Source organism: Bubalus kerabau, chromosome X (assembly GCF_029407905.1).
Source record: "Bubalus kerabau isolate K-KA32 ecotype Philippines breed swamp buffalo chromosome X, PCC_UOA_SB_1v2, whole genome shotgun sequence".
NCBI classification, from domain to species: domain Eukaryota; kingdom Metazoa; phylum Chordata; class Mammalia; order Artiodactyla; family Bovidae; genus Bubalus; species Bubalus kerabau.
In genome coordinates, this window is record NC_073647.1 from 154,960,362 (window position 1) to 154,976,774 (window position 16,413).

Consider the following 16,413-nt stretch of genomic DNA (forward strand, 5'->3'; position numbering starts at 1 on the left):
TTCCAAGGAGTAAGCGTCTTTTAATTTCATGGCTGCAATCACCATCTGCAGTGATTTTGGAGCCCAGAAAAATAAAGTCTGACACTGTTTCCACTGTTTCCCCATCTTTTTGCCGTGAAGTGATGGGACCAGATGCCATGATCTTCGTTTTCTGAATGTTGAGCTTTAAGCCAACTTTTTCATTCTCCTCTTCCACTTTCATCAAGAGGCTTTTTAGTTCCTCTTCACTTTCTGCCATAAGGGTGGTGTCATCTGCATATCTGAGGTTATTGATATTTCTCCCAGCAAAATAGTCACACTAAGGTATTGGTGACTTAACTGATCAATTTGTTTGTTGCTTTTCTCTCATCTCTGCCCACCCTCCATCCCAACTCATCTTTGCACCCTAGTATAAAGAAACACAAGCTGGAATCAAGATTTCTGGGAGAAATATCAATAACCTCAGATATGCAGATGACACCACCGTTATGGCAGAAAGTGAAGAAGAATTAAAGAGCCTCTTGATGAAAGTGAAAGAGGAGAGTGAAAAAGTTGGCTCAAAGCTCAACATTCAGAAAACAAATATTATGGCATCTGGTCCTATCACTTCATGGCAAATAGATAGAGAAACAATGGAAACAGTGGCTGACTTTATTTTTGGGGGCTCCAAAATCACTGCCAGATGGTGACTACAGCCATGAAATTAAAAGACACTTGCTCCTGGGAAGAAAAGTTATGACCAACCTAGAGAGCATATTAAAAAGCAGAGACATTACTTTGCCAACAAAGGTCTGTCTAGTCAAGGCTATGGTTTTTCCAGTAGTCATGTATGGATGTGAGAGTTGGACTGTGAAGAAAGCTGAGTGCTGAAGAATTGATGTTTTTGAACTGTGGTGTTGGAGAAGACTCTTGAGAGTCCCTTGGACTGCAAGAAGATCCAACCAGTCCATGCTAAAGGAAATAAGTTCTGAATATTCATTGGAGGGACTGATGTTGAAGCTGAAACTCCAATACTTTGGTCACCTGATACGAAGAGCTGACTCATTTGAAAAGTCCCTGATGCTGGGAAAGATTGAAGGCAGGAGGAGAAGGGGACGATAGAGGATTAGATGCTTGGATGGCATCACTGACTCAATGGACATGAGTTTGAATAAACTCCAGGAGTTGGTGATGGACAGGGAGGCCTGGCGTGCTAAGGTCCATGGGGTCGCAAAGAGTGAGACATGACTGAGCGACTGAACTGAACTGATTGAACTGAACTGAAAGCTCATAAGAAAATTTTAAAAGAGAATTGCTGATTTGGGTAATTCTGAAGTTAGAGGAATACCTCTCTAATGGTGAAATGTCGGCACCTTGGCACGTGGTTGTGGAAGATAGTCAGGGATGGAGACCTTCCCTGGTTCTGTTCAAATAGCCCAACAGAGCCTCCTGTATACTCTAGTCTCATCCACACACAAAACTCCTCTTTTCGGAAATATGTGTTTTAAGGTTAAGAAAAAATTCAGCCTGGAAGTATAGCAGCATGTACACATTGGAAATCAGATTGTCATTAACCCAAATGTGACTTCTATTGGGTGTTCGAGGCTGGATATGATGATTGATGATGAGAATGTTGTCTTCTAAATTCATCATCTCACTGCTTCTGTCCTGAGAAGATACTTTTCAAATGATGTACCTGGCATATTTGAGGTGATATTTAAACTAATACAGTTATGTAAAGTTTAAAAATAAAATAAAATTTAAAAAAATAAATTAATTAAAAAAAAAAGATTTCTCCCTCTGGCTTCAAAATTCCCCCATGGATAATGACAATTAAATTTGGAATTATACAAAATGTGATAAAAATAGCTTAGTATTTTAATTATTGGCAAACCAATTTTCATTTTTTAGAGTAGATATAATTTAAAATAGAAGCCAATATTCCTCGATTTCTCGTGATGTTACTTTTCCACTTAGCTTATTAATAGATAGTAGGAGAATATTTTAAAATACTATAAAATGTGTTTTCTATGTTTGTAGGTGTGTTTTATTTAAAAAAGAGAGAGAAGAAAAGAATCACTTGCTGTTCTTCTGTCTTGAAGATCATGCCAGGAGATGAAGGCTTAGTGTCCTGGGAAGAAGTGGGTATGGCAGAGGACACATGAATCATTGCTTAGCTTGACATTTCATCTAGACTTTTAAAAGCCCTTCCTGGAACAATAATCTTGAAAGGCAGACTAACAAGGGAAAGCAAAGGCTTTTCTCAGGATTCCCAAAGTTGGGCTCTCATAAAATAGAAACCAAAGCTTAGAGGGTTGACCATGGTAAAGTCATAGTGTAGGAAGGATGAAGACCCAATGTAAGGAAGGGGGCCCCTACACGTGAGAGAGGGAACACCCTTCCAGTTCAGGGAGGTGAAGCTAGAAGAAGCAAGTGCCCACCCTTCCCACCCTCCAAACCAGACATTGGGGCCAAAGAAAAGCATGGTAGAAGCACCCACTTGGGCTTAGGAGAGCCTGAAAGCATCGGGGTACATGACCACCTCACCAGGCACTTCCTGAATTACTATGAGTATCTCAGGAACCCGCGACAACATTGGCTTTCATCTTCTGGACACAGAAGAAGTAAGGTGATGTCAGCCTCACAGACTTGTGTTCTCTGGAAGGCAGGGGGCAGGTCCTGGGTGCCTGACTCGGGCACGGAAGCACTGGGAGGGCAGAGGTACTTGTGAAGGCCTGCGGGGGCCCTGCAGAATTGGGGGACCTTCCAGCAGAGGCAATGGCCGCAGCTGCCATCAGCAGCAGGGGTTGCCAGCACAATATCTGAAAGACCAGCCACCCCTCAGTGGAGACCAGGGCAGGAGGCCAAGTAATCAGGTAAGCCAAGGCACCTTCCACCTCGAGAACAGCAGGAGGACCAGGCTACCTTCTTCCAGCCATAAAAATGTACCTAGTCACCATATTAGGAAACAACAGAAGGAGGAATCTTTGATAAGGAGGCAGAATTCTGAAAAACTAAATAACTATCCCAAAAAACCAGTGAAAGCTAGAAGAAACTGAGATGTCTGTAATTAGCACTGTCAATGGAGATTGGTACTCAAGAACCAAAAGTAAAGTTATGTTTCTGTACATCTCAGTTTGTAAGTTTTCAGTGTTCAATCTGGTACACTTTTTTTTTGTGGCCATGCCATGCAGCATGTGGGACCTTAGTTCCCTGGCCAGGGATTGAACCCACACCCCCTGTAGTGAAAGTGCAGAATCTTAACCACTGGACCTTCAGGCAAGTCCCAAAACTGGTACCTTATTTTTTTTTAATAAGTGTAATTTATTCAAAGAAGCATGGGTATCAGAGTTGTGGCAAATGCATGGGAATGAAGAGTGTTTCGATTTGAGAGCTACTCCTCAATTTCCTGGCTGGTTAGTGCTGCTAAAACAAGAAACAAGGAGGAAAAATGCAGATCAGCAGAAGGAGAAGATGTGGCCGTGAGTCTGCAACAAAGGTTAGAGATGCTGCTGGAATAATGAGTCAGAAACTCTGAGGCGTCAGGGCCCTTCTTGCATTCTGCCTGGCTGACGCAAGCACCCACTGCTTCTGGAGTGTGAGCTGGGCTCAGGAATGGCGACACACTGAACCTATTGTCCCTGCACATTTGTGCTTCACATTCCTCAGGTGGGCTTCCCTCCACTGAAAGCTTTTCATTTCTCCCTAAAAGACACCAGCTCAGTTTTCCCCAGCTCTCTTTAGGAAGGCTTTCCTACTCCCCAGCCTGGTTGTTATAGTCATCTATTGCTGTGTAATAAATTACGCCAAACTCAGTGACGTGAAACAACCACATATTATGCTCATGCATTCTATGGGTTCTGTGGGTCAGGAATTTGGACAGGGTACAGCAGGATTGGTTGATCTCTATTACATGGTGAAACCTCAGAGGGTGATGGTGACCTGACAGCCAAGTGCTAGAATGCTCTGTAGACTTGTTTACTAATATGTCCGGGACCTTCCCTGAGGTTATTAGCCAGAACGTCTACACATGACTTCTCTGGGTAGCTTGGGCTTCCTCACAATATGGTGGTTCAGTCTCAAGGATGACTATCCCAAGAAAGAGAAATGGCTAGAAGATATGTTGGCTTTTCTAATCCAGTCTCAGAAGTCACACATCACTTCTACTGCATTCTATTTATTGAGGCAGTTACAAAATCCCAACCAGTTTCAAGAGGAGGAAAAATAGAGTCCACCTCTGGATGGGGGAGTGGCAAGTTTCTGGAAAAGCAGATGGAAATATTGTTAAGGCCATTTGTTGGAAAATATCATCTGCCTCACATGTCTATTCCCTTTATCAGTACAAGAATAGAAACTATTAGACACCCTTCAACCCATTTCTTCTTCATCCCCTCATTTTACTGTGGTCTTATTCCACATTCTTTGCCTTTCCATCTTCTTCCAAAATGAGTGTTCCTCTGTATCATCAGGGATTTGATCCCTTGGTTGGGAAGATCCCCTGGAGGGAAAAATGGCAACCCACTCCAATATTCTTGCCTGGAGAATCTCATGGGCAAAGGGGCCTCACGGGCTACAGTCCATGGGATCACATAGAGTTGGACACAATTGAATGACTAAAGCAACAGCTATATCTTCAGGGCCCACTCCCCCATACATTCCCTTGATCCATCACTCCCCACCCCAGCCTACCCCTGTTAGTCTCCTGTAATGAAACCTGCCAGTGTATACAGGTGTCACCTGGTCCTCTTCATATGCCACTGTGAGACTTGAGGCTTGGGAAACTGATGGGAAAATGCTGATAATCGGGCTACTATTATTGCGGTAAGAAACTGTCCATCTCTGACCCAGGAGTCTGTGTCTTCTACCAGTATCCATAAAACCATGGCTGGCTAGCTTGGTAGTTTGCAAGCAGGCCGGACTCTTAGGCCCTTTACAGTTCTTGACACTTACTTTGTGCCAGGTGCTCCCCATACAATATGGCTAATCTTCACAATAACTCTGTGGTCTAGGTGTGAATCGCCCCCATTTTCTAGATAAGGAAACCGATTCTAAGAGGTTTAGAAACTTGCTCAAGTGAGTAGCAGTGTCTAGAGTTGCACTCAGGACAGTCTGTTTGCAAAGCTGTGTTTCCCACAGTCCTGGAGCAATTCTGCGTCCATAACTTCTTTTTGCTTCAGGGAGACAATGAATCTTGATTACTTAATCCCTGGCCAGTGTCCCAAAGATTATTCACCTACTGTAGAGGGGAACAAAGCCATTTCAAGATTGCCTTCTACTTGACTTGTGAAGTCTTTGGAAATTCAGGGCTATTTGAAACAAAAATATGAGTCTTCACTGTATTTCATTTCTTTGTGGCTTTTAACATATATTTTCTCTCTTATTACAAAGCTCTATGTGGAATTTGAGAACCTGCTAGTTGGTAATTTTTCTCAAGGAAGAGAAACATTGAGACATTTGTTCTTGAAAAAATAAATCCATGTATGCACTTGTATCTGCTGCTGCTGCTAAGTCACGTCAGTCGTGTCCGACTCTGTGCAACCCCATAGACGGCAGCCCGCCAGGCTCCCCCGTCCCTGGGATTCTCCAGGCAATAACACTGGAGTGGGTTGCCATTTCCTTCTCCAATGCAGGAAAGTGAAAAGTGAAAGTGAAGTCACTCAGTTGTGTCCAACTCTTAGCAACCCTATGGACTGCAGCCCACCAGGCTCCTCCATCCATGGGATTCTCCAGGCAAGTGTACTGGAGTAGGGTGCCATTACCTTCTCCGATGCACTTGTATACCCACACATATATACAATGGAGCAATCTATTCAGGATTCATTTTTATATAGAGGACTGCTGTTATGCAAATACACACAGACCCACTCTATGCCTTAAAGGCACTTGGTGTATGAAGAACCAGGAATGGCAGGTAGGAGAAGGAGATGCAAAGAAAGAGACAGGATTGCAGAGATACACAGAACAAATCTCCCTTCTCTGGGCTCTTAGATGTCTTTGGAATAAATACTGTATGGTGATTCGAAAGCATATTGAATATTTTAACTTTCCCTTTAGAAGTGGCTTCCCTGATGGCTCATACAGTAAAGAATACACCTTTATTCCACAATGCAGGAGACCCCAGTTCGATCCCTGGGTCAGAAAGATCCCTTGGAGAAGGGAATGGCTACCCACTCCAGTATTCTTGCCTGGAGAATTCGATGGACAGAGGAACCTGGCAGGGCTACCGTCTGTGGGGTCGCAAAAAGTGGGACACGACTGGATGCCTAATGCTTTCACTTCGCTTTAGAAGTAGAGCTCCACAGGCTGGGGAATGGCTGCTGTGGCTTCCTCAGGCCCACATGCCCATAATTCCCCAGTAGCATCCATGCCCCTTTGTTGAAGAAGTTGAGTTGAGGGATTTCCCTGGAGGTCCAGGGGTTAAGACCCCACACTCCCAATGCAGGGGTTGCAGGTTGGATCTGTCTCTGGCGAGCTAAGATTCCACATACTGTGTGGCACATGTGGCCACATGTGCCAAAAAATAAAATAGAATAATAAAAAATAAAGAAACTGAGTGAAAATAGCAACAACATTTGAAGTACTCTAGATCCCAAATCCAGTTTTAATGCCCTTCTAGAAGGATTGCCTCCCCCTCCCCATTGGTGATGATGAATCAGGCAATGGCATATCTTGCTGTTTGCGACTCCACATTCTGGGTGGACTCCGAGTGGCTTCCATGACCCAGGTGTCAGGAAAATAAAAGGAAGGGTGGGGGCAAATTGGCCTCATACCCAAGCTTTGAATGCAAAAACAACTAGTACCTTCTCCATGTGCTTTCCCATCCCCCTTCAGCCTGCTGACTTGGGTCTGACTTCACTGGCTTCACCGGGGCCCCCAGGTTTAATTAGCATAACTGTGGCTGTGAGAGCACATGGCAAAGATTAGGGTTTCCATGACCTCACTGATTCTGGAGAACGCTGATATTTCTGAAAATAAATATATTTTTTCCTTCTGGGATTAAGAACAAATCTAATAACACAGGACGCCTCCTCTGAACCTTCTCTTACTGTCTCCCCAGCCCTCAAGTACAGATCCTCTTATTTCCTTATCTGCAGCCAAGTTTAAGAATGTGTTTAAATGAAGTCAGGGTTGAGAGGTACAGACGTGGGCCACTTATCAACACTCTACCCAATAGGTGTGGTCCTTTGTCTCCTGCATCCCCCATTTTGGAAATGACTGTACGAGGCCAAGCCTATAATGTACAGGACGTACAGCCCCTTTCTTTCCCCAACAACCGCATTTGGACAGATAGGTCCTTTCCTCCCCCATTTAATTCCCCTCTCGGTGAGCTGCTGTCATAAGAATCAGAACAAGTTGCTTCTTAGCAGACTCTGTGGATTCCCTGTCCGTAACCCTTGAAATCTACCATGCTACAGTGTTCCCATTGGTTTACATTCGGCAGCATCTACATCTCTTTGCCACATGGCTTTTTCTGGAACAGTGGGGGTCACCATACTCTTACGTGTGGCAGGCTTGAAGTACCAAGGAACTAACACCCCTGAGAGCAGCCTTCAGACAGCGAATCTTAGTTGTTGTGTTAGAAGTACCTCAGCAACCCTTCTCCTCATGTGGAATAAATTTGAAACTTGTGTTTTATACCATTTCCCAGGCTTCTTTACGGGATTCATTGCCAATTACCTGTTGTGGATAGAAGACTTAGTCATGTACTCCTTATTGGGTGCCTTCTCTTTTCTGAATCACTTATCCACTCTCCTCTTTGTTTTCACGAAACCTCCCAAATGGACTATGTGTACTGAATTCTTGGGGGGAACCCAAACTAAGACACCCTCTAAATACTATATAACACCATTAAAGAAGCTTCCATTAACCCTTTAGCTGTAAGGGTAAGGAAGCATGGGCTCATGATCCCAATAGCCTTAGAGGCTTCAGCAGAGGGGAGAATCTTTGGCTAAGAAGTTCCATGTGAGCAAATGCATTGGTCTGTTATCCTCAAAACAAGCCAAGTAGCTCCAGTTGAGTATTTTCAAATACTTGCTCATTGGTCAGTTTTCTTTACCCACTTTCATCTCTCCCAGTGGTAAACTCAAGATTACTTCTGCGATAAGAATAGTCCACTGCCTTTATAGGTTGGGGATCTGGGTTTCAATCCCATCTTTCCCATTTGTGGTGTAATTGGGCATGTTTTAAAATTCTTTTGAAGTTTAGTTTACTTATTTCTAAATTCAGGGCAAATACCTATTAGATAATTCATTCAACAAATATTTTTGTGTTAGCTCCCTGAGGATATGGTCATGAATAGTTATAGTTTCTTCTCTCGTGATACTCACTGCATAGATGTGGGTTCTAGAGTCAGGCAGCTTGCCTTCAGATTCAACTTCCAACTAGCTCCTTGACCTCACAAAACCTATTTTTCTTTGTAAAATGGGGCCAATTTTCTCACAAAGGTGTGAAAAGTAATATCTATGATCAAGGTAAAAGATGTAGTACATTATTCCCAGTATGCATAAAATGTTTTATTAGTTGGTAAGCCATAAGAAGTTTACAGTAATTAATATTTATTGAGTGTATACTACATGCCTGTTGTCGTTGTTCAGTCACTAAGTCATGTCTGACTCTTTGTGACCCCATGAACTGCAGCATGCTAGGCTTCCCTGTCCTTCACTATCTCTTGGAGTTTGCTAAGATTCATGACCATTGAGTCAGTGATGCTTTCTAATCATCTCATCCTCTGCCACCCCATTCTCCTTCTGCCTTTAGTCTTTCCCAGCATCAGGGTCTTTTCCAATGAGTCAGCTCTTTATATCAGGTGGTCAAAGTGTTGGAGCTTCAGCTTCAGCATCAGTCTTTCCAGTGAATATTCAAGGTTGATTTCCTTTAGGATTGCCTGGTTTGAACTCCTTGCAGGAGTCCAAGAGACTCTCAAGAGTCTTCTCCAGCACCACAGTTTGAAAGCATCAATTCTTCTGCACCCAGCCTTCTTTGTGGTCCAACTCTCACATCCGTACATGACTACTGGACCTTTGTCAGCAAAGTGATGTCTCTGCTTTTTAATACCTTGTCTAGGTTTGTCATGGCTTTTCTTCCAAGGGGCAACCATCTTTTAATTTCATGGCTGCAGTCACCATCCACAGTGATTTTGGAGCCCAAGAAAATAAGATCTTATCTGTCACTGTTTCCACTTTTTCCTCATCTATTTGCCATGAAGTGATGGGATTGGGTTCCATGATCTTAGTTTTTTTTGGAATGTTGAGTTTTAAGCCAGCTTTTTCTCTCTCCTCTTTGACCCTCATCAAGAGGCTCTTTAGTTCCTCTTCGCTTTCTGCCAGTAGAGTGGTATCATCTTCATATCTGAGGTTGTTGATATTTCTCCTGGCAATCTTGATTCCAGCTTGTGAGTCACTGATTAAACATTTTAAATACATAAACTGATTTAGGTCACCCAGGAATTCTTGGACACTGTTCTTTGCCATTTTTACCATCCCCATTTTACAAATAAGGATGTGCAGGAAGGCCAGGTAGCTTGTCAGAAGTCACACTGCTGATATACGGAGCCAGGGTTTGAACCCAGCTGGTCTGGATGCAGAACCCATACTTACATCCTTCCACCTTCACTTCTCAAGATGTGGTTCTTGGAGGAGCATGTTAGAAATGCAGAGTCTTGGACCACCCTGGACCTACTGAGTCAGACTCTGCAGTTTAACCAGATGCCCAGGTGATTCACATGCACTTTACAACTGGAGTCCTCTGTTCTGTCCCATGCCAACTGGAGTTGATGAGCTGGGGGCTAAAGTCCAGAAAGGCCTGAATTGAAGAAAATTAAGTGAAATACAGTGTGCTTTATCTTAAAATCTTTGGTATATAGGTGCTCAATAAGCGCGCGCACACACACATACACATGCATATATAAACACATCCACAAACGTACTGCCATTGTGAATATGAACATGTAGCAGTGACTGGTGAAGGCTTAGCTTCCTCCCCTACCACAGCTGCCCCCACAGCTGCCTCTGGCCCTAACTCGTTAGCCACTAGGCATTACTGCGATGGCCCTATTCTCTCACCTTGCCTGTTCAGGAAGGGATTTGCATAGGCATAATTGGTTTGTTTCCTTCCCTTCTTTGTTGTCATGGTTACTCAGTTAATTTGCAAGCTCCTTTCCTATTAACCTGAGAACCACTCAGAGAGTCTCCTTCCAGGGGGAGGGGAATCTTACATGAAGGGTGAGGCAGAGTCCTAATTATCAAGGATCTGGGTGATGATTTTAGATGAAGAAACAGCCAAAGTAGAAACAATTTCTAAGATCCAGCCTGAAACCAGTTCATCTGGAGACCTCTTCTTCTGATTTGGGGTGGAAACTCTGTGTCTTAACCTGTGTGCAGAGTATGTGTTCTGAGGCAGAGAAGTCATCATTGTACTGTGACTCAGCATAGAAAGTCTAGGCAAAGACACATTTCCCAAGGCAATTCCATTCTTCCAGTTAGTTGCTCAGGAAAAAAAAAAGTTTAGTTCATTAAGCCTTTGCCCTGGATGATGTGAATCACAAAAGAAACTCAAGGTACCCTAGTCATCCCTCACTTACTTACCCTGGACCCCAGATGACTTTGTGTATCCCTGATTCAGCCATCTGCTATACACACACTGGGGTTCCCAGGTGTCACAGTGGTAAAAAATCAGCCTGCCAATGCAGAAGACGTGGGTTCAATCCCTGGGTCGGGACAGTCCCCTGGAGAAGGAAATGGCAACCCACTGCAGTATTCTTGCCTGGAGAATTCCATGGACAGAGGAGCCTGGAGGGCTACAGTCCATGGGATCGCAAAGAGTTGGACATGACTGAACACATACCCAAACCACTCAAAAATTGAATGGCTTAAAATTTGTTGTTGTTCAGTCGCTAAGTTGAGTTCAACTCTTTGAGACCTCATGGACTTCAAGCCAGACTCCTCTGTCCTCCAATATCTCCTGAAGTTTGCTCAAATTCATGTCCATTGAGTAGGTGATGCTATCTAACCAACTCTTCCTCTGTTACCCTCTTCTCCTTTTGCCTTCAAACTTTCCCAGCTTCAGGGTTTCCAGTCAGTCGACTCTTCGCCTCAGGTGGCCAAAGTATTGGATCTTCAGCTTCAGCATCAGTCTTTCCAATGAGTATTCAGGGTTGGTTTCCTTTAGGATTGATCTCCTTGCTGTCCAAGGGACTCTGAAGAGTCTTCTTCAGCACCACAGTTCAAAAGCATCAATTCTTTGATGCTCAGCCTTCTTTATAGTCCAACTCTCACATCTGTATATGACTACTGGAAAAAACCATAGCTTTGAATATACAGATCTTTGTCAGAAAAGTGATGTCTCTGCTTTTGAATACACTGTCTAGGTTTGTCATAGCTTTCCTTCCAAGGAGCAAGTGTCTTTTAATTTCGTGGCTACAGTCACCATCCACAGTGATTTTGGAGCCCAAGAAGATAAAACCTGTCACTGCTTCCACCTTTCCCCCTTCTATTCATCATGAAGTGATTGGACTAGATGCCATGATCTTAGTTTTTTGAATCTTAGTTTTAAGCCAGCTTTTTCACTCTTTTCTTTCACCTTCATCAAGAAGCTCTTTAGTTCCTCTTCAGTTTCTGGTGTTAGAGTGATATCATGTGCTTATCTGAGGTTGTTGATATTTCTCCCAGCAATCTTGATTCCAGCTTGTGATTCATCTAGCCCAGCATTTTGCATGACATACTCTGCATAGAAGTTAAATAAGCAGGGTGACAATATGCAGCCTTGTCTTATTCCTTTTCCAATTTTGAACCAGTCAGTTGTTCCATGCCCAGTTCTAAATGTTGCTTCTTGACATGCATACAGGTTTTACAGGAGGCAGGTAAGGTGGTCTGGTATTCGCATCTCTTTAAGAATTTTCCACAGTTTGTTATGATCCACACAGTGAAAGGCTTTAGCATAGTCAATGAAGCAGAAGTAAATGTTTTTCTGGAATTCTCTTGCTTTTTCCATGATCCAATGGATGTTGGCAATTTGATTTCTGGTTCCTCTGCCTCTTTGCAACCCAGTTTGTACATCTGGAAGTTCTCAATTCACATACTGCTGAAGCCTAGCTTGAAGGATTTTGAGCCTAACCTTGGTAGCATATGAAATGAGCACAATTGTATGGTAGTTTGAAGATTTTTGACATTGCCCCTTTTTGGGGTTAGAATGAAAACTGATCTATTCCAGTCCTGTGGCCACTGGTGAGTTTTCCAAATTTGCTGACATACTGAGTGCAGCATTTTAACAACATCATCTTTTAGGATTTTAAGTAGCTCAGCTGGAATCCTGTCACCTACACTAGCTTTGTTTGTCGTAATGCTTCCTAAGGCCCACTTGATTTCACACTCCAGGATGTCTGGCTCTAAGTGAGTGATCACACCATCATGTATATGGGTCATTAAGACCTTTTTTGTGTAGTTCTTCTGTATATTCTTGCCACCTCTTCTTAATCTCTTCTGCTTTTGTTAGGTCCTTACTGTTTTCTCCTTTATCATGCATATCCTTGCATGAAATGTTCCCTTGATATCTCCAATTTTCTTGAAGAGATGTCTGGTCTTTCCCATTCTCCTGTTTTCCTCAAATATCTGTCTCTTTTTTTAAAAAGTTGCACAGAATTTAATGGGTTATTGAGCCAAGCCGGATGGTTCTTCTGTTGCAGGAGAAGGGGGACCGAGAGAATGGTTGTATTCCAAGTCTCATCCAGGCTGCCAACTGAGAGTTCTTGGCTTCACACAGAAAAGAATTCAAGAGGGAGCCAAAGTAGAGTGAAAGTAAATTTATTCAGGGAGATACACACTCCATAGACAGAGGGCAATCAGTCTCGGACAGCACGAGAGGCCCCTGCGGTATGGGATGGTTAGTGTTTATGAGCTGGGTAATTTCATAGGTTAACACAAGGGAGGACTATTCTAACTATTTGGGGAATGGGGCAGGGAGAAGGTGGGGTCTCTTGGAATTGGGCCACTGCGCACTTTTTGGCCTTTTACAGCCACCCTTGAACTGTCATGGCACCTGTGGGTGTGTCATTAACATGCTGATGCATTATAATGAGCATATGATGAGGCTCAAGGTCTACAGGAAGTCTAATCTTCCACCATATTGGGCCTAGGAGGTTCTAATCAATTTTTTCAATTATGTTCACTTTTTTGATTGAGGTATAATTCATTTACAATATTATATTAGTTTCAAGTGTACAGCAAAGTGATTCAGTTATATATATAATGCTCAAAATCTCCAAGCCCGGCTTCAGCAATATGTGAACCATGAACTTCCTGATGTTCAAGCTGGTTTTAGAAAAGGCAGAGGAACCAGAGATCAAATTGCCAACATCCGCTGGATCATGGAAAAAGCAAGAGAGTTCCAGAAAAACATCTATTTCTGCTTTATTGACTATGCCAAAGCCTTTGACTGTGTGGATCACAAGAAACTGTGGAAAATTCTGAAAGAGATGGGAATACCAGACCACCTGACCTGCCTCTTGAGGAACCTATATACAGGTCAGGAAGCAACAGTTAGAACTGGACATGGAACAACAGACGGGTTCCAAGTAGGAAAAGGAGTACGTCAAGGCTGTATATTCAGATTAGATCAGATCAGATCAGTCGCTCAGTCGTGTCCAACTCTTTGCGACCCCATGAATCGCAGCATGCCAGGCCTCCCTGTCCATCACCTGCTTATTTAACTTATATGCAGAGTACATCATGAGAAACGCTGGACTGGAAGAAACACAAGCTGGAATCAAGATTGCCGGGAGAAATATCAATAACCTCAGATATGCAGATGACACCACCCTTATGGCAGAAAGTGAAGAGGAACTAAAAAGCCTCTTGATGAAAGTGAAAGTGGAGAGTGAAAAAGTTGGCTTAAAGCTCAACATTCAGAAAACGAAGATCATGGCATCCGGTCCCATCACTTCATGGGAAATAGATGGGGAAAAGTGGAAACAGTGTCAGACTTTATTTTTTGGGGCTCCAAATTCACTGCAGATGGTGACTGCAGCCATGAAATTAAAAGACACTTACTCCTTGGAAGGAAAGTTATGACCAACCTAGATAGCATATTCAAAAGCAGAGGTGCTGGGAACTCTGGTCAACCACTTGTAAAAGAATGAAACTAGAACACTTTCTAACACCATACACAAAAATAAACTCAAAATGGATTAAAGATCTAAACGTAAGACCAGAAACTATAAAACTCCTAGAGGAGAACATAGGCAAAACACTCTCTGACATACATCACAGCAGGATCCTCTATGACCCACCTCCCAGAATATTGGAAATAAAAGCAAAAATAAACAAATGGGACCTAATTAACCTTAAAAGCTTCTGCACATCAAAGGAAACTATTAGCAAGGTGAAAAGACAGCCTTCAGAATGGGAGAAGATAATAGCAAATGAAGCAACTGACAAACAACTAATCTCGAGAATATACAAGCAACTCCTACAGCTCAACTCCAGAAAAATAAATGACCCAATCAAAAAATGGGCCAAAGAACTAAATAGACATTTCTCCAAAGAAGACATACAGATGGCTAACAAACACATGAAAAGATGCTCAACATCACTCATTATCAGAGAAATGCAAATCAAAACCACTATGAGGTACCATTTCACACCAGTCAGAATGGCTGCGATCCAAAAGTCTACAAGTAATAAATGCTGGAGAGGGTGTGGAGAAAAGGGAACCCTCTTGCACTGTTGGTGGGAATGCAAACTTGTACAGCCACTATGGAGAACAGTGTGGAGATTCCTTAAAAAACTGGAAATAGACATGCCTTATGATCCAGCAATCCCACTGCTGGGCATACACACTGAGAAAACCAGAAGGGAAAGAGACACGAGTACCCCAATGTTTATCGCAGCACTGTTTATAATAGCCAGGACATGGAAGCAACCTAGATGTCCATCAGCAGATGAATGGATAAGAAAGCTGTGGTACATATACACAATGGAGTATTACTCAGCCATTAAAAAGAATACATTTGAATCAGTTCTAATGAGGTGGATGAAACTGGAGCCTATTATACAGAGTGAAGTAAGCCAGAAAGAAAAACACCAATACAGTATACTAACGCATATATATGGAATTTAGAAAGATGGTAACAATAACCCTGTGTACAAGACAGCAAAAGAGACACTGATGTGTAGAACAATCTTATGGACTCTGTGGGAGAGGGAGAGGGTGGGAAGATTTGGGAGAATGGCATTGAAACATGTAAAATATCATGTATGAAATGAGTTGCCAGTCCAGGTTCGACGCACGATACTGGATGCTTGGGGCTGGTGCACTGGGACGACCCAGAGGGATGGAATGGGGAGGGAGGAGGGAGGAGGGTTCAGGATGGGGAACACATGTATACCTGTGGCGGATTCATTTTGATATTTGGCAAAACTAATACAGTTATGTAAAGTTTAAAAATAAAATAAAATTTAAAAAAAAAAAAAAAAAAAAAAAAAAAAAAAAAAAAAAAAAAAAAAAAAAAAACAAAAGCAGAGACATTACTTTGCCAACAAAGGTTCGTCTAGTCAAGGCTATGGTTTTTCCTGTGGTCGTGTATGGATGTGAGAGTTGGACTGTGAAGAAGGCTGAGCACCGAAGAATTGATGCTTTTGAACTGTGGTGTTGGAGAAGACTCTTGGGAGTCCCTTGGACTGCAAGGAGATCCAACCAGTCCATTCTGAAGGAGATCAGCCCTGGGATTCCTTTGGAAAGAATGATGCTAAAGCTGAAACTCCAGTACTTTGGCCACCGCATGGGAAGAGTTGATTCATTGTAAAAGACTCTGATGCTGGGAGGGATTGGGGGCAGGAGGAGAAGGGGACGACAGGGGATGAGATGGCTGGATGGCATCACTGACTCGATGGACGTGAGTCTGGGTGAACTCCGGGAGTTGGTGATGGACAGGGAGGCCTGGCGTGCTGCGATTCATGAGGTTGCAAAGAGTCAGACACGATTGAGCGACTGAACTGAACTGATACATGTATATGTGTATATGTATATATACTTTTTTCAGATTCTTTTCCTTTTTTTGAGATTTAATGTGACTTTAATAGATCATACAAAATATTTTTAAATTAATATTTTTTATAACTTTATAATGTTTGTTTAAAATAGAATGTTTGAAAAGACATTTACAAATACATATTCAATTGGAAATGCTTTACATAATTCTTTTTTTAATTTAAATTTATTTATTTTAATTGGAGGCCAATTACTTTACAATATTGTATTGGTTTTGCCATACATCAGCATGAATCCGCCACGGGTGTACATATGCTCCCCATCCTGAACCCCCCTCCCACCTCCCTCCCCATACCATCCCTCTGGTTCATCCCAGTGCACCAGCCCCAAGCTTTCTGTATCCTGCATCGAACCTGGACTGGCGATTCGTTTCTTATATGATATTATACCTGTTTCAATGCCATTCTCCCAAAT

The 16,413-nt window shown here is 42.7% G+C and overlaps 1 protein-coding gene across 12 annotated transcripts in view; it reads left to right on the forward strand.

The window, feature by feature from the left end:
* The window catches only part of NHS (NHS actin remodeling regulator), a 505,180-nt gene that overhangs the window by 30,595 nt on the left and 458,172 nt on the right, over positions 1–16,413 (forward strand). For 11 of the 12 annotated variants that reach the window (XM_055564142.1, XM_055564128.1, XM_055564139.1 and 8 more), the window contains one exon: positions 1,999–2,103. The exons of the other annotated variant lie outside the window; for it this stretch is intronic. The gene's annotated coding sequence lies outside the window, so the exon portion shown is untranslated. Of the gene's footprint in view, positions 1–1,998; positions 2,104–16,413 lie in introns of those variants that run through there. 12 annotated transcript variants of the gene reach the window in all.